This window comes from Ochotona princeps, chromosome 14 (genome assembly GCF_030435755.1).
Source record: "Ochotona princeps isolate mOchPri1 chromosome 14, mOchPri1.hap1, whole genome shotgun sequence".
Classification (NCBI taxonomy): Eukaryota; Metazoa; Chordata; class Mammalia; order Lagomorpha; family Ochotonidae; genus Ochotona; species Ochotona princeps.
The window spans coordinates 39,851,746-39,873,740 of record NC_080845.1 but is presented as its reverse complement, the minus strand read 5'-3'; the positions used below and the strand labels follow the sequence as shown (position 1 = coordinate 39,873,740).

Sequence of the window (21,995 nt, the reverse complement as noted above, 5' to 3'; positions counted from 1 at the left end):
AGCCTATCTGAGGTAAAGAGAAATCTTTCTCAATGTTACGTGTATCATTTTACATTTTAATACTAGCATACAGAATTCTTTACAGATGGCTATCTAATCAAGATATGTACTATTTCAACTAACCAATTCTCTATTGATGAACATATCAGGATTTTGCTATTTCTTTTTACAAATTTATTTGGAAGACAGAATTAGAGAGCATGAGAAGAGACAGAGCGCCAGTCCATCTGCTGGTTTACTACCCCAAACTCCCAGGACCGGGCTTTGGCTGGGTCTCCCACATGGGTAGCAGAGGCCCTAAGGAGTAGGGCCTTCCACCACTGACTTTCCAGGCTGTTAGCAAGCAGCTGGATTAGAAGTGGAGCAGTCAGGACACACACCAGCAACCAAATGGATGCTGGTACCATAAACAACAGCTGAACAAGCTACGTTACAGCACTGGCACCCAGCTATGCAATCTCAAGCAATGCTTACAATAAACACCTGATACAGGACAGCAAACATTAAAAAGATTTATTTTTATTTGAAAGGAAAATTTAGAGAGAGAGATCTTCCATCCATGGTTCATTTCCTGAAGCCAGAAGCCAGGAGCTTCTTCTGGGTCTCCCATATGAGTGCAGGGCCCAAGCACTTGAGCCATACTCTGCTGCTTTCCCAGGCCATAAGTAGAGAGCTTAATCAGAAGTGGAGCCGTTGGGACATGAATCAGCACCTACATGGGATGCTGACACTGGGAGACAGAGAATTAGCCTGTTCAGCCATCAACCTGGTGCACCCAAAATAATCCTTTAATTTAGAGGCTATTAGTGCATTCTTAATTAACTAGCTGCTGCCCCCCAAGGAAAAAAAAACCTCTAAAAATAAACCAGTATATATCACCTTATATGACCCCCACATTATAACATATTTAGTAAAAGAAACAGATAATTCAACAGCATAGAGCAGAAGGGTTTGAGAAAAGGAAAGTTAGGCATCAGCAATGGATTGAAAGTCACCAACCACTGTCACTATTTCTTAAATGTACACAAAGCAACACAAAATTTTAGAATTAGTTCTGGTTGTTGAAGTCTTGGTCAACTGTAAGGGTCCTTCCAGCTCTAAGTGTTTCCCAGGTCCTTGGGTTTGCTTTTTTCGAAGAAACACACCTGAAATACGAAGATGGAACGCTTCACTTGGGCTATCCGGCAACAAACAAGCCCTGGAAAAGCAAAAGCTTAGAGAAAACCCCATGCCAGAAATTCCACATAAAAGTAAAATTAAGACTGGAATAAATAACCACCCTGTAGGAATGACTAAGTGGCCCTGTAAAGTGATAAAAAAAGAAAATTTTAATTATTTGAGGGTCTGCCTAGTTTAACATGAACCACATCTTCACAGAAGATAGAACTAAATGGCTATAATAAGCAAGGGCCAAAGCACCCTGTTGGCTACTAATTAATAGAAAATCACAAACATCCCTTTCTAGTTTACCATTTGAGAGAGTGAATGTTAACAGGAGATATGATTTGCTATGCTAAATAAAAGCCTTCATTAACGAGAAGTGACAAGATCACAACCCTGCTGTTGATAAACTGCCAACATGCCAGAAACATTCAATGAAAGGTTGCCCATTTAACATATTGCAGCTTTAAAATGAGTCGCTTCAGAACAAACAGTTCTAGTCCAGGCAAGCCTACAAATACCAAATGGAACTGCTGCTGCTGCTGCACCATGGACTGTGTGTGTGTACGTGTGTGTACGTGTGTGCTGGGTGAATGTGCACATGTATCTTCGCATGTGTATGCACTAGGTGATTTGTACATGTGTGTGCTGGGTGAATGTGCACATATATGTTCACATGTGTATGCACTAGGTGAATACCATGGGTGAGCCTGGCCTGGTTAGTCATCCACAATCAGAGCATTTTCCTCAGGCCTCAACCTCCCTTTCAGCTGGCAGCAAGCTCAGCACTGAACAGTAAGCAGTCAGCTTTTCCCAGAGGCAGGAGAGCTTTCACTAAGCTATTAAATGGTGGGCCCAGAGGTCATCCCTAGAGTCTGTTTCCTTATTCCTGGCAAACACAGCTCCTTTAGAAGAGCCTGAAGCAGCAATTTTTTATACAGCTCCATGCTGTATAAACAGTCATAAATACAGCAATTCTATCCTAGTCAAGGTAGTCACAGGAACCGGCATTACGACACAGGGTGGGGAAGCTACTGCCTGTGACGCTGGCATCCCATTGGGGTCCAGTCGGCTCCACTTCCAACTCAGCTCCCTAGTAAGCCTCAGGAAGCAATATATACCGGCCCAACCACGTGAGCAGCGGCCACCTCCATGGGAGATTCAGACGGAATGCCAGGCTCCTGGTTTCGCCCAGGCCCAGGCACTGCAGCCATTTGGGGAGGGAATCAGCAGACAGAACATATCTGTTTCTCCCTTTAACACTGCTTTACTTATTTTCTTTTAAAGATTTATTTTGTTTTTTTGTTAAGTCAGATATACAGAGTGGAGAAGAGAGGGAGATCTTCTGTCCACTGATTCACTCCCCTAGTGACCACAACAGCTAGAACTGCACTGATCCGAAGCCAGGAGCCAGGAACCTCTTCCAGGTCTTCCACAAGGGTATAGGATCCCAAGGCTTCGGACTGTCCTCAATTGCTTTCCCAAGCCACAAGCAGGGAGCTGGATGGGAAGCAGGACCACCGAAATTAGAACTGGCCCCCGTATGGGATCCCCTTGAGTTTAAGACGAGGACTTTATTCACTAGGCTACCACACCAGGCCCTACTTTACAAATTTTTTTTAAAAGTTTCAAAACAACAAAGTGTTTCCAGAAGTGTAACTATGGGATCTTTTGCTCCAAGGCCCCAAAACAGCTAAATCTCACCTACTGGAATGCTGCAAGTAAATACAGTAAATTTCTAGTATGGAGAGAGGGAAAGAGCAAATAAAAGAAAGATAAATAAAAAGTTATCTTAAAATATTACCTGGTATCCAGCACTTAATTACTAACACATCATAAAGCATTATCAATACAAAAAACAGAAATACTCAGAAGTTCAAATATTAAGAAATGCTATTAACTCCGATTGGTCAAATATGTATGATATGGGTAATATCACAATAAACAGAATACCAAACCTGAAAAAAGATTCACTTGAAAGAGAGCGACAGATAGCTTTTGTCTGCTGGTTCACTCTCCAGATTGCTGCCAACAGTCACTTGGGCTGCCAGGGCCCCCAAACACTCGGAGCGTCCTTGCTGCTTTTCCCATGCCATTAGCAGGGAGCTGGGTTGGAAACAGAGCGAACAGGACATGAACAAGTAACCATATGGGATGCCAATTTGGCAGCCAGTGGTTTCATCCACTGCAGCACAAAGCCAGCCCCTTTATTAAGAAACAGGACCCTGCTAAACTCATGAAATAAGGGTAGGACCTACTGCCATCAACATACAAGTTGAAGGACAGTCAGTGTTGTCAACAAACTTCCAATACAGGTAGAAAACCAACGTTCAAATATTGTCCTAAAAATTCAAAGCACTGAGAGTTATTACAACAAGATCAGACACCCAAGGCAATGTATGGGAAGTCATTATGTAAGTGTCCCCCTTTCTCACCAACGCCCCAACTCCTAGCTGCCCATGTAATCCAGAACAAATCAGGATTTACCTCTCCTAAATGAAGACTCTCCTTCCTTCCAAATTCCTTCACAATTAAAGGGGTTATGGAGTATAGCATCACTGACTTCTTCCTGCATGCCCCAACAGACCATGTAACTAACACTGAGACTGGTTTAGCCACTAGAATCCACTTCTTCGAACAAAGCAGCAGCAAATTCCAATCAGAATGAAGAGCCCATCAGCAGTTCAGAAGGAAGTTATTCAAAAACACCATGTATCTGTGCTGTTTAATTCTCAGGATCTGTGTGATGAGTTACCAGTCACCGGGAGAAAACCAGGCCTCAATTTCCTTAGCCTCTTTGTTTGTTTTGGTTGCTTAGAGTAATTCCTCAGTTTCAGTCCATCTCTAAAAGGCATACATAGCCCTTTAGTGTTAAGGGTCCTGCATAAAAGCCATTCAGCTCCTTGTCTTTCTCAATTCTTTTGGACAACACATGTGTTAAGAGTTTCTGCCTCTCTCAACCCCAACAAATGTACTGCAGACAACTCAAAATTAGCAGGTTATTTCTTTCAGTTTAAATTGAAATTGGGCAAGCATACTGACATGGTAGTGAAAACACATCTCAGAGTGCCTACACATCCTGGTTCAGTTGTCCATTCTGATTTCCTGCTAATGCACACCTTGAAAAGCAGCATGCGATGGCTCTAACACTTGGGTCCCCGCCACCCACACGGGAGATCCGCAGAGTCCCAGCCTGCAGCCTGCTTAGCACTGTTCCCAGCCAACCTGGGGAAATTCGCAGAATTAATCTGGAAAATGAATCAACAAAAAGGAAGCTTGCTCGCTCACTCTCAATCTCTATTTCTCTGTTCATATTTTTGCCTTTCAAATAAAATTTTAATACAATTAATACTGACAGGAAGAGTATTAGAGAAATGATGTCAGGTGCTAATACTGGCACAAAGGAAAGGATTACAATCAAAGGTTACTTGAACTAATGAGAGAATTAACTAAGGGGAGCTTTGGATGAGCTGAGGAAGCCTTTGCTGCAAGGTAAAAAGCCTAGCAATACTACCTGTAAATTCTTTACCGGGGTCAATACATTGGAAAATATAAAAACTTATAAATCTTATTTGAAAACCAGATACAGACAATACATTTTCAAAGTGACAGATGAAAAGAGTAAAGGATGAAACAAAAGACAACTGGGATTTCAGCACAAAAACTGGGATATAATTTAGAATAAAATCTGCCAAATTACATGCCCTTAAAAGAAAATAAGTGGGCCAGGCACAATGATCTAGTGGCTAAAGTCCTCGCCTTGAACGAGCCGCTGGGATCCCATATGGGCACTGGTTCTAATCTCGGTGGCCCCACTTCCAATTCAGCTCCCTGCTTGTGGCCTGGGAAAGCAGTAGAGGATGGCCCAAAGCCTTGGGACCCTGCGCCTACATGGGAGAACTGGAGGAGGTTACTGGCTTCTGGCTTCCAAACAGCGCAGCACTGGCCATTGTGGTCACTAGGGGAGTGGTTCAGTGGATGGAAGATCCTCCTCTCTGTATACCTGACTTTCCAATAAAATAAAATAAAATAAATCTTTAAAAGAAAATAAGTATTACTTCTCAGCCACTTTAATAAAACACAAAACAAAACACGCGGCTGGCCACAGCACTTTATAAGCAACAGTTCAAGTCCCAGCTCCCTGACAATGTGCCTGGGAGCACAGTGGAAGGTGGCCTGAGTAGCAGACCCTTTCATCTCAAAGAAGACTCACACGGAGCTCCAGCTTCCTGGCTTTGACCTGGCCATCCCCTGCCACTGCGGCCACTTGGGGAGTGAACTAGCCAGTGGCACTGCTGCTCCCTCTCTGTAACTCTGCCCTTCAAAAACAAAAATCAGTAAATCTTTCTAAAATAACAACAATAATAGTGAGTTCTACATGGTAGGATCAGCTCTAGAACTCAAAACTCCTCAAGAATTTATCAACAAGAATAAGGTTCAATTTTAGGACGCCACCTCTTCTACTGCAGCGCCCATATAATTTAAAGCAGAAGTGTTGTGTAACGTGGGCAGAGAAGAACCAAGGGAGAAGACAGTTAATAAATGACCTTCCCTAACCACCCCAGGTAATGTTAGGGGTAACGTTGGGGTGCCAAGCGCTCTCCACCTTCAGAGTCCATCACAATCACCACCTGTAAAACATAAAGCATCTCCTGTAAGTTCAGGGCCCACGCTGTGCTCATCGGTGTGCACTGAGCACGTCAGGGCGTGTGGTGTACAGAAAGACTACACACTTGCGCCATGGAAGAAACTCTGCATAGCAAACCAAGAGAATTCCAACTATAACTGGCAGAAATACTGTTTTTAAATGATTGTAGGGTAGAAAAGATTGCACAAACAATTAAAAGAGTGAATGTCCGAACAATCAAAAAGACGGAAAAGGAACACTAAGGACCAGAAGCCAGACACAACGAAACCACACAATCTTAAATCCTGCTGAAGGAGGAGGGCCAGAAAAGTTTTTCATGTTTTAAAGAAGCTACTACTAAAAACTAAGCTCTATCGAAATATCATTTTTTTATATTTTTGCTTTATTAAAGAGAACAGATTTGTTGCATTCTACATGCACAGCTCTAAAACACAAGCACACGTTCCCGTTTCCTCATCACCTCTCCTTTCCTTCCCTCTCTTTCATAGTATTTGTGCATGTATTTTTAATCTGCTCTCTACTCGTGGACTCCATTTGCCACTCATCATCCTATTCAACAAGTATAAAAAAACCACACCACATTTCCACTGGAATATAAACAGAGGCTTAAAATGACCATCCTATTCCAAAGTGAACATTTTCAAAAATCCATTAACCATTTAACAAGCCATCAAATTTACTTTATTTGACAAACAGAAAATATGAAAAAAAAGAACAGGAAAAGAGCCACAATGAAAAATTCCTGGTGCATAAAATTCCAAACTCCTTGAGGAGAGTCTGAAAACTAGGACACAAGACTGAAGTCTCTGGAACTCTGTGTTTCTGAATTCCTTAGGGAATGGAGAGCTACTGAAACATTTTAACCAATAAAATGTTGGTAGTCTATGCCATTTTTTAAAAACACATCACAGAGGAATTAGAAATGTTTTTTATTCGTGCAGGTCCAGCACCGTGGTACACGGTATGAAGCCCCTGCCTAGGACACCAGCATCCTGTGTGAACACCAGTTTGTGTCCCACCTGCTCTACTTCCCATCCAACCCCTCGTTCATGCCTGGGAAAAGAAGTGGAAGGAGGACCACGAGTCTGGGGCCCTGCCACCCACCTGGGAGATCTGGATAAAGTTTCTGGCTCCAGCCTAGCAAACTGACCACTGCAGGTATCTGTGGAGTGAATCAGGGATATAAGGCATGTGTGTGTCTCATCTTCTCTATGTAACTATTTTAAATAAATAAATCTTTGAAAAAAATTAAGATTGCAATGCTCTGTAACTCAGAATGATATAAAATGCTTTTCAGCTTGGGAGCAGAGCCATGACGTAGCAGGTCATTCTTCCATCTGTGGTGCCAGCATTCCGTCTGGCCCCTGGTTAGAGCATGGCCGCTCCACTTCTAATCCAGCTCCCTGGCCTGGGAAAGCAGTGGAAGATGATTCAAATCCTTGAAGCCCTGCGTTCATGTGGGAGACCCCAAAAGAAGCTTGTGGCTAAGGATCAGCTCAGCTCCTGTTGTTGCAGCGATTTGGGGAATGAATCAGTGGATGCAAGCTCGATCTCTCCCTCTGTCTGTGTGTGTCTCTGTGCGTGTGTCTCTCTCTCACACACACACACACACTCCCCTTCACTCTGATTCTGCCTTTCAAATTAAAGTAAAACAGTAGTACAGAGCATCTCTGCATCTCTGGCAGTACTGCACCTGAGGGCTCAATGCTTCACTCTGTGTATCATGTGCTGATTGCAATCTATACAAAATTGTACTTGAAATAAGAATTCAGTGACCATATTTTCTTAGGTTTAGGCCAGCTTCAAATAGCATAAGCTAGTATTTTCACTCTATGACGAGTAAAATTCACACACATGTAAGAAACCAAAGAGGACCCGGCATAGTAGCCTAGCGACTAAAGTCCTCACCTTGCACACGTCAAGATCCCATATGGGCGCTGATCTAATCCCTGCAGCCCCACTTCCCATTCAGCTCCCTGCTTGTAGCCTAGCAAAGCAGTCAAGGATGGTCCAAAGCCTTGGGACCCTATACCCGCTTCGGAGACCTGGAAGAGGCTCCTGGCTCCTGGCTTTGGATCGGCACAGTTTTAGCCATCATAGTCACTTGGTGAGTGAATCATTGGATGGAAGATCTTCCTCTCCGTATATCTGACTTTCCGATAAAAATAAATCTTCAAAAAAAGAAGGAAGAAACAGAAGAACATATTAACATAGAGCTAATTCTAGGAAGACTATCTGCCATGTCCGATTTAGCAAACACACAAACACAAATTTCTCAACTTGCTTCTACTCACACTACTGCTACTCTGCTCAACTTGGCACCAGAGGCTAGGTGTGCAGATACAGCAGACAACAACACAGAAAGCCCCCGTCCGCACAAGAGCAGAGAGGCCACCCTGGCTCTGCTGTCCCTCTCCTGTCCCCAACCAGCTCTCCTCCCAGTAACACTAGAGGAACTTTACTTTCAGAAACTGAATGTGACAACTTACAGAGGAAAGGTGAACCAATCACCACCTGCACTGGGTAAATGTTCTGCGGGTTCACATTTGTTGCATCAACTGTGTTTATCCATATCCTTATATCCTACTGAACACCTGAACTGGGAATTCTTTCTTCTCAAAACAAAAAACTGTAGCATTCCTAAAAGCCCACCAGATTGGGAACACGTTCATTTCAAACCCTAATGGGGCTAGCAGGGTAGCCCTTGGACTCTCTAACACAACCAGCTGAAGTTACCTGAATGTCACTTTCAGAGGACACAAAACATACCATGTTTCAACCTACTTTCTTGCTTCTACAGCTTCCTAAAATAAGTCTGAAGACCATATCTTTACTCCCTCGCTCACAGAAAATAACCAAGTCGTCCTTCAGAGGCTCCAGAAATCAATCCTGCACATGCTGGCTGCCAGCTGGCATTGGGAAGACACCTGTGATGGAATCCTACCCAGAAGTACCTAAGCACACGCTTAAATGAATCCAAGGCTAGAATCCAGGGCCCAAGAAATAGGCTGTGGTCATCCCAGGAGTGTTTCAGAGACCAGAGTGAAGCTTTAAAAAGACAAAACATGGGTGCTGGGAGGGAGATGGGCCAAGGGAGGGAGAGAGGTGGCTGGGGAGAGAAAGTGAGACCAACTCACCACTGTATGAAAGCAAGCAAGCACAGCTGGAAGCAAAACGCAACTTCATCACAAGGCAACCCCTAGCAGAAGCAATGCGGTCTCCAAACATTAAACCTTCCAGCCGAGCTACCTCTAGGGTCTCTCTGCCTGGAGCCACCTAGAACTATCAGAGGCAGAGGGACCACCACTCCGGAGTCCATGGACAAGGTACAGACACAGCCTTCAGTTAAACTTCCTCACTGGCCAGGTTTACACAGGGGCAAACCATGTGACCTCTGAGGCTTCCTTCTCTGCAGACCCCAGAGCATGCCGGGAAGGCTCTGTAAGGCGTCCTCACCTGGACGAGACAAGCCCAGACCCTCCACTCTCCTGGTTTGATCACCAAGGGCAGCTCGCCACCCTACACTACTAATGCCAGGCAGTCTTCTGTCTTCCTAGCAAGCCATCAGCAAGCAAATCTAAAGACAGGCAGCCCCAAAACCTCGCCAATGTGATCGCCTCACACAATTCCTTCTTCTAACTACACTCTTCAGAGGCAGTAATTTAGAAGTTACTTCAGAAGTCATACAGAAGGAAAACCGAACTATCTCTTTATTCTTCCTGTTTAGACACACACAATGTTATTCCCTGTGAAATGAGACTTTTCCTCCTACTAACCACAAAACAACGTTTATGGATCAGCAAAACTCGGGGGGGGGGGGTGGGGGAGTCCAAGAAGCAAGGACACAAATTACTCCCCAAACAGCCGGTTCCGAGTGAGGGAAGGCGCCTCTCCAGCAAACCAAAATGATGACGCAGCACAACGGCTGTGCCACCAACCTTCATAATTAAAAAGCAATAAAAATAGAAAAGCACCAACGCCATAAACTTGGAAAAGCAACAGGAAGAACTGAGAACACTGAGCTGCCATGAGTCAACACCTCCTCCTGCAGGCCATGCTCTCAGACAACTGAAGGCTCTAGAAGGCGCAGACCCCTGCCCGAAACAGCATCACAGCGGTAACATCATGGCACAATGGCTTAAGTCTGGGCTAGGCTACCACGCCGGGCCCAGAAGATTTTTTTTTAATTCCCAAATACAAAACAATGCTCTTAAAAGCTTCCCAGCACCAGACTTGTTACTTGCTTCTTGCTGCTGGAATAATCAACCTAACAGGAAAGGTGCCAAAGAAACATTAGCATTGTTATGACATTTTGCTAGGTGCTTTGAAAAATAAATGTTATACCCAGCGGAAGTTGCTGGCACTTAGAGAATAAAGCTTGAGGGAAGGGCTGCGGCTCCACACCATTTCACACATGGGCCTCGGACCCACTCCGCGGGGACAACAGCAGAATAAAGACACTTTGTTCTGGTGTCTCTCCAGCCTCAACTTAAAAACCTGGCAGGATATGCGTGAATGTTTTTCACCTATGACTCGGCTCCTGGCAAACCACCACAGAATGCATCGAACCCAACAAAAGTAACATACAAGGTGAGGAGGAAAGGCGAAACAAAGACAAAGCAAAATATATACAGGCAAGGTTGATCCAAAAAGGCAACAGAACTGTCTCCAAAGTAATATTCTATATCATGACCAGATACCGGATACCCAAAATACAAAGGTATGTCCCTTCTCCCAAGGCTTCCAGCACAGGTGCTGCTATTAAAGGAGGAAGATAGAGGACTAGTGATATTTTTCAAGTTATCACTTTCTACCTCACCTCCTTAGACACAAACCAAGGGTTATAAGGACACAGAGGTTTTCTTAACTTACTCAAAGAGCTTCTCTGTGCCTGGGACTTGTTAATGAACGACAAAATACTAAGTATTACACAATCTTCCTGGTTTCTGAGCAGGATGCCAATACAAACGCTAGAAAGCATTTTTTTAACATTCTTTAAAAACAGCAGCAAGGGGCCAGTATGGTGGCCTAGCAGCTACAGTTCTCACCTTGAACAAGCTGCCAGGATCCCATGTGGGCACTAGTTCTAATCCCAGTAGCCCCGCTTTCCATCCAACTCCCTGCTTGTGGCCTGGAAAGCAGCCGAGGACGGCCCAAAGTCTTGGACCCCACACCCGTGTGGGAGACCTGGAGGAGGTTCCCGGCTCCTAGCATCAGAATGGTACAGCTCCAGCCACTGAGCTCACTTGGAGAGTGAATCAGCCCATGCAAGATCTTCCTCTCTGTCTCTTCTCCTCTCTGTATATCTGACTGCAATAAAAATAAATAAATCATTACAAAAAAAAAAAAAAAAAAACAGGGGCAAGTACCACAGCGTAGCATGCTAATCCTCTACCTGCAGCACCAGGAACCCCTAAGGTGCCAGTTAACTTCCTCACTGTTCCAATTCTGACCCAGCTCACAGCTCACCACCTGGAAAAGCAGTGGAGGATGGCCTACCATCCCAAAGGTTTGCAATAGCAAGGACTGTGGCAGCCTGAAACTAGGACCCAAAACTCATTCTCAGTCCTTACACTGTTGGTAAGAATTTAAGTCCTTGAGTCACTAGTTGCTGCCTCCAGGGGGTTCCCACTGGCAGGAAGCCAGAGCTGCAGCTGGAGTTAGTCTGAACACCAGGACGCTGGTGGAGGGTGCCAGCATGCCAAGCACCATCCTCATCGCTACGCCACCTAACTAACTGTTCCTTAACTGTCATCTCAACTTCCAAGCTCAAAGCGTGCCCCAACTGTGTGTATTTCTCACTATCACAGACACATGCTCAACTTACTTTTGAAATTCACTTAAAAATTCTTGACACTAGGGCCCAAAGCAACAGCCCACTGGCTAACCCTCACCTTGCATGCTCCAGCAAAACATATGGGTGCCAGTTCATGTCCAGGCTGCTCCACTTTCCAACCAGGTACCTGCTTATAGCCTGGGAAAGCAGCTGAGGATGGTTCAAAGCCTTGGGGCCCTGTACCCACATGGGAGACCTGAAGAAGCGCCTGGCTCCTGGCTTCAGATCGGCTCAGCTCTGGCTGTTGGCGGCCACTTGGGGAGTGAATCAATGGACAGAGATCTCCGTCTCTGTCTCTCCTCCTCTCTGTATACCTGCCTTTCCAAAAAAATAAATAAGTCTTTTAAGAATGCAATTAATTTTGGTGAATGCATAAAGAAAATATGGTACATAAGCATTATGGAACATAACTCAGCCATAACAAAAATATTATTGTTGCTACCAAAATGGACCCAGCTGAAAACTACTGTGCTTAACGAAATAAGCCAGTCCCATAGAGACAAATATCATATGTTCTCTCTGATCTGTAATAACCAATACACACAGCACATTAAAAAAATCACAATCTCTAAGTGAGATGAACTTACTTGGAATACACTACTGTATATAGCATGCATCCATACACCTGAGTAATAACATGGCCATTTTTATTATATTTTCATTTTATGCTACAGTTTTTTTTCTACGCTTATTATCTTCTGATACCTTTACATATCAAAGACTTGAGCTTTTTATCATGAAGCACATGAATATGCTATTGTAATAACTTTAAAATAATAAGGGAAAGATAAGGAAAAATAGAGTGAGGAGGGTAAGAGGGAACCCCTATACTTTCTACTGTGTACTGTAAAAAATGTGGAATCTATTCATTTCATATACATTTTTGGAAAAGTTTTAAAAAAACACAATTAATTTAAAACTAATTTTACAGGGTTTTTTTGTTGCTGTTGTTTTTGGTTTCGATGTTTTCTTTATGTTTTTAATTTGGAAGGTCGAAAGACAAGGACAAAGAAGGGGAGCTTCCATCGACTGGTTCACATTCCAATGGTCACAACAACTGGGACTAAGCCAGGCCAAGCCTGGAGTCTGGCACTCTGCATGGTTCTCTCACATAGTGGTAGGGGCACAGTCACTTGAGCCATCTTCTGCTTGCTGGGGCACATCAGCAAGGAGCTGGATTGCAAACTGAGAAGCTGGGACTTCAACTAGCACTCCGATATGGGACATTGCAGGTGGCACTGCAGGTGGCAGTTAAACCAGCTGCATATTGCAAACCTCAAAACTGATTTTTCAAATCAAGTTATTTGAAGGGCCAGCACAATTGCATAGTAGCCTAATTCTCTGCCTGTGGTGTCAACATCCTGTACAGGTGGTGGTTCTAGTCCCAGTTGTTCAACTTCTACACCAGCTCCCTGCTTTTGGACTGGGAGAGCAGAAAAGGATTGGCCAAGACCTTGGGCTCCTGCACCCACCCGTGTGGGAGACCTGCAAGAAGCTCCTGGATCCTTGCTTCAGGCCAGCCCAGCTCTGGCCATACTGACCATTTGAGGAGTGAACCAGTAGATGGAAGATATTCTCTCTCTCCCTCTTCTATCTCTCCTTGCCTCCCTCCCTCCTTCTATCCCTCTGTAACACTTTCAAGTAAAATAAATAATTATTTTTAAAAAATGAGAGGCAGACAGAAAGTTTCCATCTGCTGATTCACTCCCATCAAAACTCCTGAAACAGTCAGGGCTTGGCCAAAGCCAAAGACGGGAACTCGACCCACATCCCCCATACAGGTGGCAGGAACGTGATGACAAGAACCATCACCACTCCTCCCCAGGTATGCATTAGACAGAAGCTGAGGAGCCAGACACAGAAGCTGAGCCCGGGAACTGTGATGTAGCATGCCTGTGCCTTAGCCTCAAAATTAATTTTTTAAAGTCTACACTTTCACTTACAATCTAAAATTAAAGGAGAATTAACAGCTGAACTGTAGATTGTACCAATTTTTAAAACTGCCAGCATTAAGCTCCTATCATTCTGAAGGGTTCTGCAAAGATGTTCCATACAGGGACACACTGATTCATCGTTACAACTGGCCTAGCTCAAGTGGCTGTCAGGAGAGCGGGGTTTTATGGGCATTGTTCTGTCCTCAGAAGCTACATTAATGCTGGCTTGATAAAACAGATCGTCACATCTATTTGCCAGGCTGAACAAAAAGTTAACTAGAAATCTAAGTGCTTAAAGTCACCAAAGGCAGGCTCTTCGCTGACATTTTCTACCTACTTAGCATTCATTTGTATTCATCTCACTAGACATTAACACACACTGAAGTTGCTCTCTGCTATTCAAGCCATACTATTATGTTCAGGAATAGATTAATTAGATCCACCTTCCTTATTGTAAAATAAAATTGCAGCATTGGTCCAAACATGACATGTGAGCCTCTTCCTCTTCCTGTTGGCGCATCAGTCTGTTCGACTGCACACACGGGAGACAGCCTCTTTCCAAAGAGGGAAAGGGGAGAAAGGCTCAAGACTGGAACGCAGAGCGGAGAAGGAAACACCACACACACAAACCTCACACCCGGTTGCCTCTCGTGCTAGCTCTTCCACGCAGCTGTCTTAGAGAAGAATGTCTTCTGAGCTGACACCATCGGCAGCGAGGTGAGCAGGTGGGCCACTGGCCTCGTTCAAACAGCTCCTAACATCAAGCAACTTCTGATGACACCAAAGTCATCTGAACAAATAGAAGCTGGCACCTGGCAAGAAGCAAAGCTCAGTGCCAACACAAACAGGCACAGAAATCCCAGGAGGATGGTGGGAAAAGACAAGCAGATGGAAATACATCTTACAAAGGTAGGGAAAGAAGACTTTTTTTTTTGCAGTCAAGGTGGAAAAACAAGACTTCTGTAACTGAAGGAAACGTACCAACCAGCTCTAAGTTCATAGGCACATGCAAAATGCATACATCCCTTAGAATAACTCAAACATTTTTGCAACGTAAAGAAAAATCAAGAGACTACAATGTTGGAACTGGTGCCTGTCTTTATATCCTAGTGAATTTTTAATTCCCATGGCTTTAAAACTACAGTATTGGAATTCAGAGGCCAAAACGTGATCGATTCCAGGCGGAAACAACCCCTACTTCAATCTTAAGGGTGCACTTGGTAAACCTAAGTTCAGAGTTGGGCAGCCCAATTCATGAAGAGGCAAGGAAGATGCTTCAGAATCAACAATGTGCAGCTTGCAAAAATACAGTGAAGGCCAAACAAACACACCTGGATCTCTCTCTCTCACACACGCACACGCAACCATCGGGGATACGCAGGCACCAGCGATTTGTACACTGATTTCCATTTCTCCCTAGAATCGCAGGGATACACTTGATCCTAAAAGATTCTTCAGTGAGCAAAACACGACTTAATGCCAAGAACCAACACGCAAGTACAAGCAGGATAACAAAACCAAGGGACACCTGAGGAGCTGTGCCTGACCCCGAATTATTGAGGCTAGAAGCAGAACACACATGCACAGGGCTCTAGACTGAATCAGGGGGCCCGGCGGCGTGGCCTAGTAGCTAAAGTCCTCGCCTTGAACACCCCAGGATCCCACATGGGCGCCGGTTCTAATCCCGGCAGCTCCACTTCCCATCCAGCTCCCTGCTTGTGGCCTGGGAAAGCAGTCGAGGATGGCCCAAAGTTTTGGGACCCTGCACCCGCATGAGAGACCCGGAAGAGGTTCCTGGTTCCTGGCTTCGGATCGGCGCAGCACCGGCCCGTTGCGGCTCACTTGGGGAGTGAATCATAGGACGGAAGATCATCCTCTCTGTCTCTCCTCCTCTCTGTATATCTGACTTTGTAATAAAAAATAAATAAATCTTTTAAAAAAAAAAAAAGACTGACTCAGGGACCGAGGTGCCATAGAAGAGGAGACAAAGGCTGTGGGGAGTTCATGTTCCTTACAGAAGCACAGAAGCACAGGAGCAGAAGGAATGAAAATCAAAAACATGGTAACCTGGTACTCAGGAACAGTTCATGAGTCACTGAGAGCCGAAGGCCAGGATGGACACCAAGAACTTAAACAGGGCCCGGAGCAGTAGCCTAGTGGCTAAAATCCTTGCCTTGCACGTGCCGGGATCCCATATGAGCACCAGTTCTAATCCCAACAGCCCTGCTTCCCATCCAGCTCCCTGCCAGTGGCCTAGAAAAGCACTCAAGGATGGCCCAAAGCCTTGGGAACCTGCACCAGCGTGGGAGACCCGGAAGAGGCTCCTGGCTTCTGGTTTTGGATTGGTGCAGCTCCGGCAGTTGCAGCCACTTTGGGCAGTGAATCAACAAGCGGAAGATCTTCCTCTCTGTCTCTGCTCTTCTCTGTTGATCTGCCTTTCCAATAAAATTAAATCAATCTTTAAAACAAAAAACTTAAAGTCACCCTGCAATCATAATATTACTTAGGGGAGAAAACACAGTATTAAATGAATTCATACAGACACAGACCTTACCTGGATACAGGTTACAGAAACATGCTCACTCTACGATAAATGTGTACTTAACATATTCTGTGTAGCTTTGCAGCTGACCAGATCACCAGAGGCGCCCCCCAGTAAAGCAGCAGGATCAAGACAAACAGAAAAATCGTACTTAGGCTGTTTTAGAAAGCAGCTCAGAAAAAAACTCAAGATCAAGTGCAACCCGACACAAGAATATTGCCCCCACCTTACATAATTTGCTGAATTTATTTTCAAATACACTGATTTATTTCCTTCAAGAAATACCTCTGTACTTGTGATGCACACAAATGATGTCTAAAGAACAAAGTATTAAACATCCTTTGAACACTGAGCAAGTGAGCAGTTTCCAATAACTTGGCAGGACATCCATCAATAGCTTTTCACTTGGGGTGATAAGTGGTTACTGAAACAAATATATATATATATATATATATATATATATATATATATATACACACACTTCTAGTCAAGCTACATTTTATGATGTGTAGAAAAAGATCTTCACTCAGATTAGCCAAAACTCAAATCAGAAAAATGTGGACTAATTTTTAATGTAAATGCTTAAACATTTGACTCCTCACCAAAAAATACAGAAAATCTAAATTATGAAATTTATATTCCTGGAATGCTAGCTGGCTAAAATACCATAATCTCACATGCAATCTTTCAACATTACTTACATCTTCAAGGAAAACACATTCTAAACTTTCCTTCCAAGTTCTACCATCATAGATATAAATATATCTATTTCCATACTGAAATGTTGAAAGTCACAACTCTCCTAAAACCTTCTTGCGATTCATGATTTTTTTGTTCCTGCATGGCATAAATATATATATTCATTATATATAGAGAGATGATGCTATAAGGAATCGCTAAAAATGGGTCATAATTATACACTGAGCACCAAAAATACAAATCTATGTGGACTTACCTATTTCTATATTTTCAATTCACTAAATATTGTCCAAAAATCCTGAATATGTTCCACTTCACCCAGTTCCTGAGATGAGGAGGGTGAGGCTTTATACACAAGCACAGAAACGGGTGACAAAGCAAGACCACAGACACCTGAGCCAAGACCAGAGCCTGGACGCATCAAGCCTGCAGTCTAGTGTTTCCCACCTGGCTCTGCTAAATTAAGAACTTCCACGTCAGTGACAAAACCTACTCCGGCAAAAAAAAAAAAAAATCAGCATCCAAAAAGGCAGGACAGTGCTCACATCCACACTGCATGGGTTGTGTTTCTCTACAATAACGGAACGGATTTTGAAACAAACTACAAAGCAGGCAAACACAGCGCCGAGGTGGCTTACCGGGCCATATGACCAACGACACAGCAGGCCAGAATCCACCTCAACTGCTCCGCCTGCCTTCACCAAGGTAAGACACAACGCTCGTTTCCAAAGGCTTATTTTCCATCCAGCTCCTCATTTTGACTCTCTTTACACAGAGGGCAAGACAGTAAAAATGGCATGAAAATATTTGGAATATGGGCATTCCCCCAGGGAGACAAAGGCCTAGACCTTCCTTCAGACTCTTCAACATTTGTATTAACTTGAAGTTCTACGATGACTCCACTGTAAGAAAATTCAGGAAAGCTAAGAATTCCAAAGTAACTGACGCCCCATTCTCAAAGGGAGATAAAATTTTCAGGGACCTGTCTGTTGAAGCTTGGGCTCGACCACTGCTGACAGAAAGCAAAATGAAAAGCCAAAACACACCCTGATGGAAGGGTTGATGTGTTGGGAACATAAAGGGAGATTTCTGTGATGCTTCATTAATACATGCAATAAAGGAGTGGAAATACACTCTGGTAATGAACATCCAGGAACAAAATTCCAGCAGAAAAGATGGGCAAGTTAGAACATAAATTTTGTTTCAATGGCAAAGTCCTTTTTTTCCCCCATGTTAAAGAGGGAAATCTTGATATTAAACTAGTACAATCACATGACAAAAAAAAATACACAGGTAAGTGAAAGCTAGGATTTCAAAACATAACTGGTACTAAAGCAAACAAAATCTTCGAAATGCTTTAAAAAAAAAAAAACTTATCATTTTACTGTGATCTCAGAAGAGCTCCTGAGGAAAAATGTCAAGATTTTTAAATTGGGAAATTCTGAAAGTAGGAAGCGGGTGTTTGCTAGCTAAATCTGATTTGCTATTCATGTTCAGTCAGAAACTGTCATAATGGAAACCAGTAATATTAGTGTGCGGGGGAAAAAACCTACAATTTTGGGGGAAAAAAAGTAAAGAAACATGGCTAGCATGCTGTTATTAAGCTGACATATAAATCGGCTTGCTTTTAACCCCATCCGACTTATTCCTCCGCTTTCTCAGTCATTTTGCTTGATTCTATTCCTTCCCCGCATGAAGATTTCTTACAACGAAAACTTTTGTCATCACCTAGAACTATTCAGCAACATTCAAAAAGTAAACATGTAGTTAATAGCCTCAAGAAAATGGATGCATTCAAAGCCGAACCCACAGGCGAGAAAATAAACCTTGCAAGCACATGAAGATTAACACCCAAAAACTTGGCACTGGTATAAAGGCACACATTTCTGACACCACATCCTACCACAATATTGCAAGTAACCTTTCATTTTGTTCTGTTTTATGCAGAATACAACACTAACAACACAGAAAATTTTCCCATGAATAAAAAATTTCTAATGACCCTGCTAAAATCATAGCTATGTTGTGTATCACATAAGCTGAAAATCAAATCTGTCAACTTTCTTCTTACTCAAAAATTGCTGAATACTATAGGCAAACAGAAGCTCTTATTAATTTCTACTTGCAGGTCAGACTCAAAGTCAACTAACTATAAAATACATATCTTTTCAAACACAAAGGCTATGAAACAGATTAACTGTTCAAGTTTAAATACCTTCTGTTTCCACTTAGCAGGTTGATACCGAAACCAAGAAAGAATAATCAAACAATGCTGAAGATCGTTTCTGAGACCAAATAAACACAACAATCAACACTCTTCCAAACTCAGAAACCTATGAAACAATAGATTTGCCATTGAACCAGCCATGGATTCTGTAAGTAACTAGAAACAGTAAACACGTTCACCTTTGTAAAACTGAATTGATCAAAGTGAACACTGACCTTCTGTCTGTCTGCTACGGAGTTAACCTGAGCGTTGGGCGTGGCACAAAGCCTGCAAACAGCTCTGGAATACATCAACAAGGCAGCAACAGCAGCAAGGAAGGACTATCAAGCGGAAACGCACCAAACAGCGATGGACCAGGTAATCTGAGGCTCTCAGTGCTACACGCAGGAGCCCTTTGGTGCAAAGGATTTTAAGACAGGGGAAGCAAGTGGTATGTACAGCTGTACAAGTTATATGCCCATAAGTAAGCCTGACACCTAACCAAGTATACATGCTACAAAAACTTAAACAAAGGGTATTCTGATGCAGTAGCTAACTACGGTTTTTGGCCTGTCCAGTGAAGAACCCATGGAAAAAGAGCTGGGTGAATTGCTATGGGCAGGTTTTCCACAGGGTGGCACACCATCAAGGCACAATACCACCCCACCAATGCAGCTCCAAACCACAATGTCCCAAGCCGCCACTTGACCAGGCCAAGTATGGCCGATTCAAATAAATACTGTGGGGTTAAAAAAAAAAAAGGTGGCAAACAGATTGGCACAAGATGGTAGATTCACCAAGAGTTCAAATGAGAGAACTGATGGAACCATGAAGACTAGCTATCACGAAAGCATTTGGCTCAGCAGTTACTATGCTGTCTGAGGGTGTTCACACCCTACACTGGACGGTGGCGATTCAGTCCTGGCTCCATTTCTAATCTGCATCTTAGGAAGGTAGCAGGTGATGAAGCAAGTCCCAGAGGACCAGCCACCCACCGTGGGGCACCCAGGTCCAGTGTCACCTGGTTCCAGCACAGGCTCTTCAGGACATTTGGGGGTGAACCAGTCAATGGAATCTCAATCTCAATTTCAATCTATCTCTCAGCATTTCAAATAAAATGGAAAGAAAAAGTTTTAAGGTAAATGCTAAAAGTAGCTTTTGCTAAGACGCTATTCTGAAGGACTTCAGCCTTTGGGGGAAAAGAACACGAGGGTTAGCTGCCACAGCAGCGCTCTCAGCCGGCGTGGATACCCGAAAAAGCACCACAGGCGCCAAACTAATAATAACATTAAAAAATGCCAAGAAAGGCAAGGCTAACCAGAGTACAGGAGCCAGGGTATCCTGAATGACTTTATTGTGTCCTTGAAGAGAACTTGGGGCTTACTTCTAGAAGACAAGACAGGTGTTTGAAAAATAACAACACGCGTCAAAGGTGGGAATAGCTGAGGGTGTTTAGAAGGGTTTAGCCAGACACATCTTTCTATGTATAAGGAGCCAAAAGGCTCGTTTAAGAAACAGGGTAACAGAAATTACCCGTGGCAGAATTGTGTTTCCTCAGCCTACTGGGAGTCTCAGCTTAAAACACCGAAACGTGGACAGAAGGATCTAAGCGGGAGAAGTTTTCAGGAGAACCATCAAAATCCAAAACGGAAGCTCAGCAAGGAATCCATTCCAGCCTAGAAAGGAAAACAGGGTTCCAGGGTTCCACACTAAACAACAAGGAGGCTGGCAGAAACAGACCAGTGTGTGTCCGTCCTCACCCATATTTCCCACGGGAACAGCTGGCTTGACAGGATTCCTAGTGCAGATCACACCGCGGAAGACACCCCCGAAGGTTCTGTCTCTGCTTGGGAAGGTTCCTCCTCCCCAAAAGGCAGCAGCGCAAAGGCACCCGGTGAGGCAATGAGGGACCAGCTTTACCCACACACAGTCTTTCAGGAAGGAAAAGATGGAACCAGAGAAAATGAACGTCTCTTCAAAATTTTCTGTCCTTCTCCAGGCCTTTTGTCTTCCAGATGTTTTTCTTCATTCCGCCTTGTCCCTGTCCTCCCCCACATCCACTCAATGAACACTCTCCTCTCTCAATCTGAGCAGAGTTAATTCCACATCCCTACCAACCTCTCAAAAAGAAAACCCCAAAAAACAAATGTGTGTCGCCTCCAGTCGATCCAGCAACACAGCCACCATGTCCATCCCAAAGGTCCAAACGAGAAAGCAGTCCAGGAGAGCTTTGCCACCTACTCACCAGATCGGACACAGCTCAGCTTCCTGGAGCATGCACGACCTTAGCACAAATGGGAAATTCACATGGTTCCTGAAAACACTGCACCAACTAAACAGTATCTCAGGCTTCACTTAAGGCAATGGGAAGATTAGACCTCAGTTTGCATCTGAATGATTTTCAAATAGATTTATCTCTGGTGAGTTTTGAGGCTGAGCTGCACTGTTACGGCCACAAAATTATTAACAATCACACGAAAATTAAGTTTAAAAGAGCGCTTTTGTCTTCGTGGAAGTATGGCATTTTAGCATGGCTAAGCGTTGTTCTCTAGGGTAGGGAAAAGAGTACATATCCAGTAGCAACCCCTCCTTTACCCATTATTTTCAGAAAACGTAGAGAAAAATTTAAATTTTTTTTATCATGAACATGATCTTTAAATTTGCACACAATTGTAAATGTCCATCTGGACAGCTATTACTTCAGGCTCGAAGCTCACAACTATAAGACATGGTGTTGCGCTCTGGTCCTCAAGGATAACATTTGGGTTTTTAAGAGGATGCTGTGAAAAGACTGTCCACTGGTCACTATCACGGCCACTGGAGGTGCACCTGCCACGGAACTGGGGCTGGCCAGCGCCAGCTCCACCAATCTCACCAGGGCACTCACACGTCTGCACGCACTGGGGCCGCAGCTGGCTAGGCTCACGGCCGAGCTGGAAGAGCAGCTGCCGCAACCACTGCGAGGGCGA

At 43.8% G+C, this 21,995-nt stretch overlaps 1 protein-coding gene across 11 annotated transcripts in view; it reads right to left on the bottom strand.

Annotated features, from left to right (window-relative positions):
• The window catches only part of ELAVL2 (ELAV like RNA binding protein 2), a 169,743-nt gene that overhangs the window by 117,217 nt on the left and 30,531 nt on the right, over positions 1–21,995 (bottom strand). The gene's annotated exons all lie outside the window — the stretch shown is intronic.